The sequence below is a fragment of the Megalobrama amblycephala genome, linkage group LG7, assembly GCF_018812025.1.
Source record: "Megalobrama amblycephala isolate DHTTF-2021 linkage group LG7, ASM1881202v1, whole genome shotgun sequence".
Classification (NCBI taxonomy): Eukaryota; Metazoa; Chordata; class Actinopteri; order Cypriniformes; family Xenocyprididae; genus Megalobrama; species Megalobrama amblycephala.
In genome coordinates, this window is record NC_063050.1 from 46,755,675 (window position 1) to 46,764,155 (window position 8,481).

Here is an 8,481-nt window from a genome sequence, read left to right on the forward strand (position 1 = left end):
AGGCCGGGATGGCACCGTGACTCGTGTGTGTGTGTGTGTATACATCATGAGTGTCAGCAAATGTGTGTCAGAGACTGGGTGTGTGCGTGTGTGTGACATAATTTGGTTGCGAATAGCGGCTGGGTGGGTAATTGTTTTTGTCATTAGATCTGTGGCGGCGATAAAGATGTGCACAGATAAGGAGCTTACTATGCATGCATCAATAGGCTATTGTTATTTTTGTCCTTTCAAAGGGCAACTTTTGACCCCATGGTCTGGTTATGTAAACTATAAGAGGGCATTTTGCTAAGATTGCATTTTCAGCAGGGCTTTAATAACATTCCTTATTTGATCTTCAACTCACCAGTCTAATTGACACATAGCTTTTGAGTAGACTGGTATACAACATACGATTAATTAGTATTCAGTATGTATGTGCACAGTAATGACATTTTTCAGTATACTGTCTAAATGTACAAATCAACACTCCGTGCAATACTGTATCCCATAGTGCAACGGGCTCAAATTGTTTGTCTACATAGGCAGCTTCCTTGTTAGGTTGAATCCTAACAGAAACACAATTCATCCTTCGCCTGGAGTTTGATTGACAGGCGATCTGACCAATCATAATGCAGAATCCGCCATTTTGTCCGACAAACAAACCGACTTTCCGCGGTTGAAACCTTCTGATGTTAATTCATGTTTATTTCGTGCTATAGTAGGAAGAGATGATCGGTTCATGTGCCACTTGAACTGAGGTGCTACAGCGATCTGTCATGACACATTAAAGAGCCACAAAACGGTATTTATTGTTTGAATTTCTTAAAAAAAAAAAAAAAAAAAATTGAAAGCTGAGGCTTTGTTTCATACCATAAGTCTTGTCTGTTGATGTGTTGTCAGTGTCCTCTTTGCTCCACGATACATATTTTTCACTGCGTGAGAACATGATGTGTGGCGTGAGAGCGCCATGGCTTGTCGGACCATTGCAACAGTAACTAAAGGGGGCGGGTCTTTGCGAAGGGTCAATTGATTTCAAAAGTGTTTTGCATTAGCATGTTGCTAACAACGTAATACTGTAATAAGCATAAAATACTGTGTACACACAAATATTACATTAAAAATTCAGTTTTAATTGAACTTTTAGTTGATCATTTGGGGATTAAATGAAATATTTTTAAATCCGTTCTGCCATCTTGGATAAATGTTGAGCTTTTTTCACAATGCGTTCGGGGACTGTCTTATGCAGAAAATATAGATCAATGCCTTTTGAAACTATGTCTAAAAATACACTGCCAAGTTTGAGATCAGTAAGAAGAAATAAAAAATTAATACTAAAAATATTAGGCAGCACAACTGCTTTCAACATTGATAATAATAAGAGCAGCAAATCAGCAAATTAGAATGATTTCTGAAGGATCATGTGACACTGAAGACTGGAGTAACGATGCTGAAAATTCAAAATTCAGTCCCCCTGTGGTGAAAATCAAGATTTTAAATGTTGTTTATATGTCTGTGTGGTGTTTAATATGCTTTAAAACAAACCATGTGCAAATTCATAAGTCAGCACCATTGCTGAGTATTTTCTCCGTAAAACTGCAGTGATCTATCGAAAACGCGGTTTGAAATCGCTGGTGTTTCTGGCTTCACAAACAACCTTGTAACCAATCATGTCAATGTGCCGACGGGCTTTAGCATATCATTACTATGCCATGAAGCAGAGGAGTCTCAAGAGAATTCAGGTTATCCCTTTTTTTTTTCTGCTGATATGAAATTTGGGTAGATTTAGCAATATAGCGGGTGTATATTACGATGTTATGATCAACTATGCCTTTCTCCACTGACGTTCTGAGTTGTTCAAAGCGTTTCTAGGGATACTGATTTTCAGAAGGCAGCTAGTGACTGAGGTGGTGAACGGGAACATGGTTTGTGTAACATTAGCAACACGTCATTAGCAGCTGTTTGATAACAGTCAAGCAAAAGGCTAACCATTAATTATTGTTATGTGTCCGACGTTGTAAAAAACGCTACAATTTTGCTGCGTTTACCTCAGTAAGTTGCCCGAGTGGATCTCTGAGCTTGTGCGAGTAAGTGGAGGCGGGGCTAATTTGCATATTCCGTGTATACTAAATGAAGCAAGGGTGTAGAGTTACATTCAAGCTATTTTAAGGCATGATGATTTTTTTTTTTTCCACAGGAAAAAAAAAATGTTTCAATATGTCATTTTGGTGATCAAAGATGAGTTTTAAGGGATACAATTGACTACAGGGAGACTTAAAATTGTAATTTAAAAAAAACTTTAATACTGTATTTTCAATCAAATAAATGCAGCCTTGGTAAGAATAAGAGACATCTGCTCACTACGTTTTGGAGTCCGTTTAATGAAAATTCTAGCAGTGAGAGTGGACTAAAAGACCCATTTAGAAGAGGATGCTATTTTAGCTAAAGCAGTTTTAGTCTATCTGCTATAATAATCACTGTCCAAACGGTGGAATGAATTATGCCTCATTCATTCATTATGCATGCGAATCACTGTGTGTAACTTGGCCGGTGAGTTTGAAAGGTCCTATAATTCACTACTGTTTTCTTATTCTGCTCTGACCTCTCTCCGCTCACTCTCCACCATCCTGCCACGTCTTATTAAAGTCATTATGAAGCAAAAATTGACCCAATTTATTTTGTCAATACATAGTCCTGGTCTTATCACGCAGGATTCATTCATGCACAAAAAAGGTTGTCATGTAAATGTAATGACTTGCTTTGCCCTCTGAAACAACTTTTCTTTTCAGCTGATGTCTAGGCCAAATATACTGTTGACCAATAGCCAAATAGCTATTCAGGCATTCAAAACTCATTTTACTCATTAAAAGTTGAGGGTCATTGACTTTTTATAAAGAAATTAATATTTTTATTTAGCAAAGATGTTTCTTGAGCAGCAAATCAGCATATTGACATGTGACACTGAAGACTGGAGTAATGATAAACTCTGCCATCACAGGAATAAATTAGAAAAAAAAAAAAAAAAAATTACATATATTAAAATAGAAAAATACGGAGCCCCTCAAAGGACATGGAGAAGGGGAAAAATATGGGATGGGAGGAAAAATTATTTGTCAATGCTTTTGCGCTCTCTCGCAAATGTTTTGCGTTCCCCCAAGAAACTTTGCATTCACTCGCAAAATGTTTTGTGTTTCCATGAGAAACTTTGCGAAACTTTTGCAAAACATTTTGCAAGTGAACGCAAAGTTTCTTGGGGAACGGAAAAGATTTGCAAGAGAACGCAAAAGCATTGACATAATTTTCCTTCCCTTTAGGGGCTCCATAGAATACAGTTATTTTTAATTGTATCCATTACCGTGCTAAGAATCTTCAGAGAGTTGTCATGATAGAACTTTAATTTTGGAAAAAAAAATAAATAAAATATCACTTTGGTGCCACGAGTAACCCGTGACGCGATGCATGACGTTGGATGTAGGAGTAGCGTAAGTTTAGATGCCTCTCACGATCTAAATAAATAGGACTGTGGAAGAAACTCAAGCTCCTCTTCTCCTTTATCGAAATCCTCCGACATTTCTCTTTAAAATTTCTCATTTTAGACTTCTAATGTGTGACCGGTGTTTTGTTTTGCGTCATTACTTCATGTGTCGGGTCAGAGGTTACTCTTCCACTGCAAATCGCGTATGGCCATCTGCCGGAAGCTAGTTATTATAGTAAATAATGTTTTAAATTTGGATTTTTTTTTTTTTTTTTTTTTTATTCACTTAAAAAGAGCTGACCTTCATCCTCCACAACCTGCTTAAAAACCCTCCTCAAAAGTGGGCATCAGTCCTGTTTCACTCTGAAATACATATTACAAAAGTAAAATGGGATATGAATGTCATTTTCATGTTGACTTTCAGCTATTACCTGACCAGACAGAAAGGTGGTGATCTTTTCACAATAAGTCCAGTATGCTGTACTCAAACCAGGGAAAGTGTTATTAGATTAGAAAGTGTCAGACTGGAAATGTGTTTTTAAGTCTGCATGTATAGTATGTGTGTGTGTTTAAGGTGTGTACCTGTGTGTATTAGTGTGCTTGTAGTGGCAGGCTCCAAATCGGTCTGTTCACATGCTGAGTGGGTTTTGGATTATCTGTGTACTAATTAACGCCCGGGCCGAGACGAGGAGAGAGGGTCTGTCTCAACCCCATGAAATGCACACATGCATGCACATGCAGGTACATGCAAAATGCACACCAAATTAGACACATCGGTCACTGATGAGAGCATAACCAAACACACACACACACATGTCCCCAAGGCTGGCATGAATGTAAAGCTCCCTGAATTTGATGAACTAGATTTTTACTTTTTACTGAAGAAAATGTTTTTAATGCAAAACTCGCTGCCATGGTGCTAGGGTTCTCCAGGATATAGTGGTTGTTAGCATGTTGGTTTCTAGGGGGTTATGTAATAACCAAAGTCAAAAAGTAAAAAGGCTCCATCCTTCATTGGAAGTCTATGTGATTTTTTTGGGTGCATTTTATGCTCTGTCAGTTGTCTGACTTTTAAAAAAATAAATAAAGCACCTTTCCTCAATACGTCACACAAATTAACAGGTAATGATGTACCAAAATTCCTTTTCAGTTTAACTGTAATAGTTTTGGATGTCCAAAATCAATGACCAAACCGATAATGTTTAATTAGCGCTTCTCCAATGATGTACCTAATTTGTGCACACATGTGGATAAGCTACAACAGGTAAACATGTTAGCAGTGTGGACGCACTTCACAGTGACCAAAAAGAATGCTAAAGTAGCAATACATAAAATTTGTTCCGCTGAAATATCAAGAGGAAGTTTGTTGCTGAAGAACTTTATTGTACTACAGCAGAACTATTATCCAATTACAACTCTAGATGGCGCAAGCTGATGGGTCCTTAATGCAAACTGATGATATTCTTAGCATTAACTACTTGGCACATGTTGATTGGTTTGTGTTGCATCTGCAGCCAATGAGCTTGCTGCTCAACATTTAAATGGCTGTTTAGCATTCACTATAGCAGTTAGCAGCACGCTTTCAGAGTTCCTCTGAAACCCTCCACTTTCCCCAGCTCCACCAGTATTGATCTGCTATGGGTAATTGATATATGTGCTATTTGTGTATGTATGTCTTACATACTCACATCAGCGTATGTATTGGCAGTTGCAAGTTCCAGAACTTACTCTGCAGCAGTAGCAATAATCTACAACAACAGCAATAATCAACAGCAGCAGCAATTCAGCAGCAGCAGATATATTCTGCCAAGACCAAATACATTAACAATGTCATATCCATTACCGTGCCAAGAATCTTCAGAGAGTTGTCATGATAGAACTTTAACTTTGGTAAAAAAAAAAAAAAAAAAAAAAAAAAATCAAATCACTTTGGTGCCACAAGAGTAACCCGTGACGCGATGTATGATGTTGGATGTAGGAGTAGCGTAAGTTTAGACGCCTCTCGTGATCTAAATAAATAGGACTGTGGAAGAAACTCAAGCTCCTCTTCTCTTTTATCGAAATCCTCCGACATTTCTCTATAAAATTTCTCATTTTAGACTTTGTGACTTTGTTTTGCATTATTACTTTGTGTCGGGTCAGAGGTTACTCTTCCACTGCAAATTGATGCATATATGGCCATCTGCCGGAAGCTAGTTATTATAGTTAATAATGTTTTAAATTTGGATTTTTTTATTTATTTTTTTACAAAAACCCATTGCTTCACTTCAGAACACCTTTATAAACCCCTGGAGACGTGCAGAGTACTTCTACGATGGATGGATTTTTTTTGCTTCAAAATCGTGCCCCCCATTCACTGCCATTATAAAGCTTGGAAGAGCCAGGATATTTTTTAAATATATCTCTGATTGCGTTCGTCTGAAAGAAGATAGTAATATACACATAGACCTTTTTATTTCATCAAGCTTTTGGAGTTTGATTAGGTCAACTGTGAGTAACTGATTGCATGTTTTTCTTGGTGCACTGTCATTTTATGCTTGTATTAATTATATAAATTCTATACTACTTATGGACAGCACTTTGGTCCATTTTTATGGTTTTGTAAGTGCTTTACAAATAAAAATTGAGTTGAGAATTGAGTTGACATAGGATGGCTTGAGGATGAGTAAATCATGGGACAATTTTCATTTTTTGGAAAACTATCCCTTTAATACTCCTATGTTAGCTAAACCAATGTACAAAACTCTGAAGTCCTTCTCATTTTCTAATAATCAACATGACTATCTGGGTGTTGTTAGAAACTGGGACATTTTATTGCCAGATCTAAACTACAAGAGATAGTACACCCCAAAGATACGCAGTATCTTATGATTCAATCTCTAATCATCCTTTCATAACTAACTATAGCCCATTCATAACTCGGTTACAAGTGAACTCTTCTACAGTATATGAGAAGATACAAGCTATCCATTGCTATCTGACTCTCTCGCACAGACCATGAGAAATAGGTTCGAAACATGCCTGGAAGGCATTAAAAAAAGATGCGAAATTACTTGCAAAGAGAGGGAGAGAGTGCGAGACACATAGAGAGCAGACCTATCAAACGACTCCAGGCAAGATGATACGATAAGGGCATAATCAATCAGGAGCGTGCAGAAATCCTTAAGTGGTTGGTGTAGCCTCCCTCAAATTCAATCAGCCAGCCTTAGAGGAAGCTTACATGCCATGAAGACATGCTGGAATGGGAAGCTCAGATATCAGCTAATTCTATCATAGGGGCATGATGAAGTTCTACACGCCCGTTGGAAAGGCAAAACTAAAAGGTCGGGGGCTTTTTTAATATTGAAAACTGAGGAATATTATATCATTCAATTTGTAATAGAGGGAGGGGAGATCTGATTAGGCCGTCTAATGTGCTTTGGCTGAGAGAGGTGTCTCTTCTTCAATGGCAAGCCAACAGAGAGGTTGTAATATACTGTGATTAACTATCTAATCCACTAAACGAAGTAGGATCTGTCTTTATCTGTGCAGACTACATGGGCTGAAATCAGGTTAGCTTAGAAACAAGACGATGGAACGCAAAAGGAGAAAGAGGAGAGGACTTGTAATGAGACGATAAAAAATAAAGGGGTAGAAATGAGAGGAGATAATGGGGAAAATAGTGTAATGAAGAGGATAGATGGGGATATATGAGAAATGAATGGGCAGAAGTCGACGTGTATATGTCTGTAAATATTCTTTTGGCCTACTACTTCTTTTATTGATTAGATATCAACAATGTAGTAAAATTAGAACCAATCATTCTATCAATTCATAATCTTTTTTTTCAATATTACATTGCGGTGCCTTTTAATTTTTTTCTAAGTAAACATTCCTTAGATGGACGTGTTTGGCAGTTGTGTCTCTGCATTTCGGTGTTTTGCTGCGTTATCAAAACGCTGTGACAAGTTTCACTTTTAAAATTGTGACTTAAGATCAACATGAAATGCTGCGTCTTGTACTTTTAAAAGCTTGTCTTCAAATGTTTTTTTAAACATTTCTGTCTGCCTGTTATGCCCCAACACATGCATTTTAAAGTGAATAGCCTATACTACATCGCTGCCATTTTCTAAAGCATAAAATTCAGCTACTCACTAGGATTGGGTATCGATTCAGATGTCACGATTCGATTCGATTCACAAGATCTCGATTCGATTTCGATTCTCGATTCTATTCTCGATTTTCAATTCGATTTAATGGATTCAATGATTACATTTTCACTGGCCCCACCACAAAAAAGTGATAAATGAATAAAATAGTTGTATAACCGTATTGTAATAAATAAGGATATGACACCCAATATTTTAGATATCAGTGAAATTTAACAATTCACAATTCCATTTAATACCACAGCTAAAACTACTAATATACATTTCAAAGATTATTAAAGACAAGGAAAGTAAATAAAAAGAACAAATAATTAAACTACAAGCAATAGCACAAATAAATAAAATAGAACAATGATACAAATGAAATAATCAGCGCTTTTAAGGTTTTTCATGTAGGTCTAACAGTAGTTTTCGGATACAGAAATTGAATAAAGTAATCAAATGTCCCTACTACTCACATGGGTTCAAACTGTGTATCAAAGTCTTGACTCCTCCCATTCAAAACTACTCTGAACAAACCAGACAGCAAAGTTAATTAGTATATAAACATTGGTGGATGTAAACTTGAAAAATGGTGTGTATTGACATTCGGTGGTTGAAACAACATACCTTCTGATGTTCATTCATAGTAGGAAGAGATGATCGGATCACACTTGAACTGAGGCGCTACAGCAATCTGTCACCACACATTAAAGAGCCACAAAATGGCATTTATCGTTTGAATTTCTTAAAAAAAAAAAAATGACACAATTTGACCAGCTCTGTCTTGTCTGTCTGTCGCCGCGTTGTCCTCTTTGCTCAGTGAACTTTTCACTGCTTGATGATAACGTGCAAGTCAGGGTTGCCAGGTTGCCAGTTGCTATTCAAAACCTGCCAAATCAC

The 8,481-nt window shown here is 37.1% G+C and overlaps 1 long non-coding RNA gene across 1 annotated transcript in view; it reads right to left on the reverse strand.

Annotated features, from left to right (window-relative positions):
• Positions 1-8,264, reverse strand: part of LOC125272731 — a 78,841-nt gene extending 70,577 nt beyond the window's left edge. Inside the window, exons 1-2 of the long non-coding RNA XR_007185911.1 lie at positions 8,209-8,264; positions 8,058-8,108 (exon numbers count right to left, since the gene is read on the reverse strand). This is a non-coding gene — a long non-coding RNA (uncharacterized LOC125272731). The remainder of the gene's footprint in view (positions 1-8,057; positions 8,109-8,208) is intronic.
• Positions 8,265-8,481: the final 217 nt, after the last annotated feature.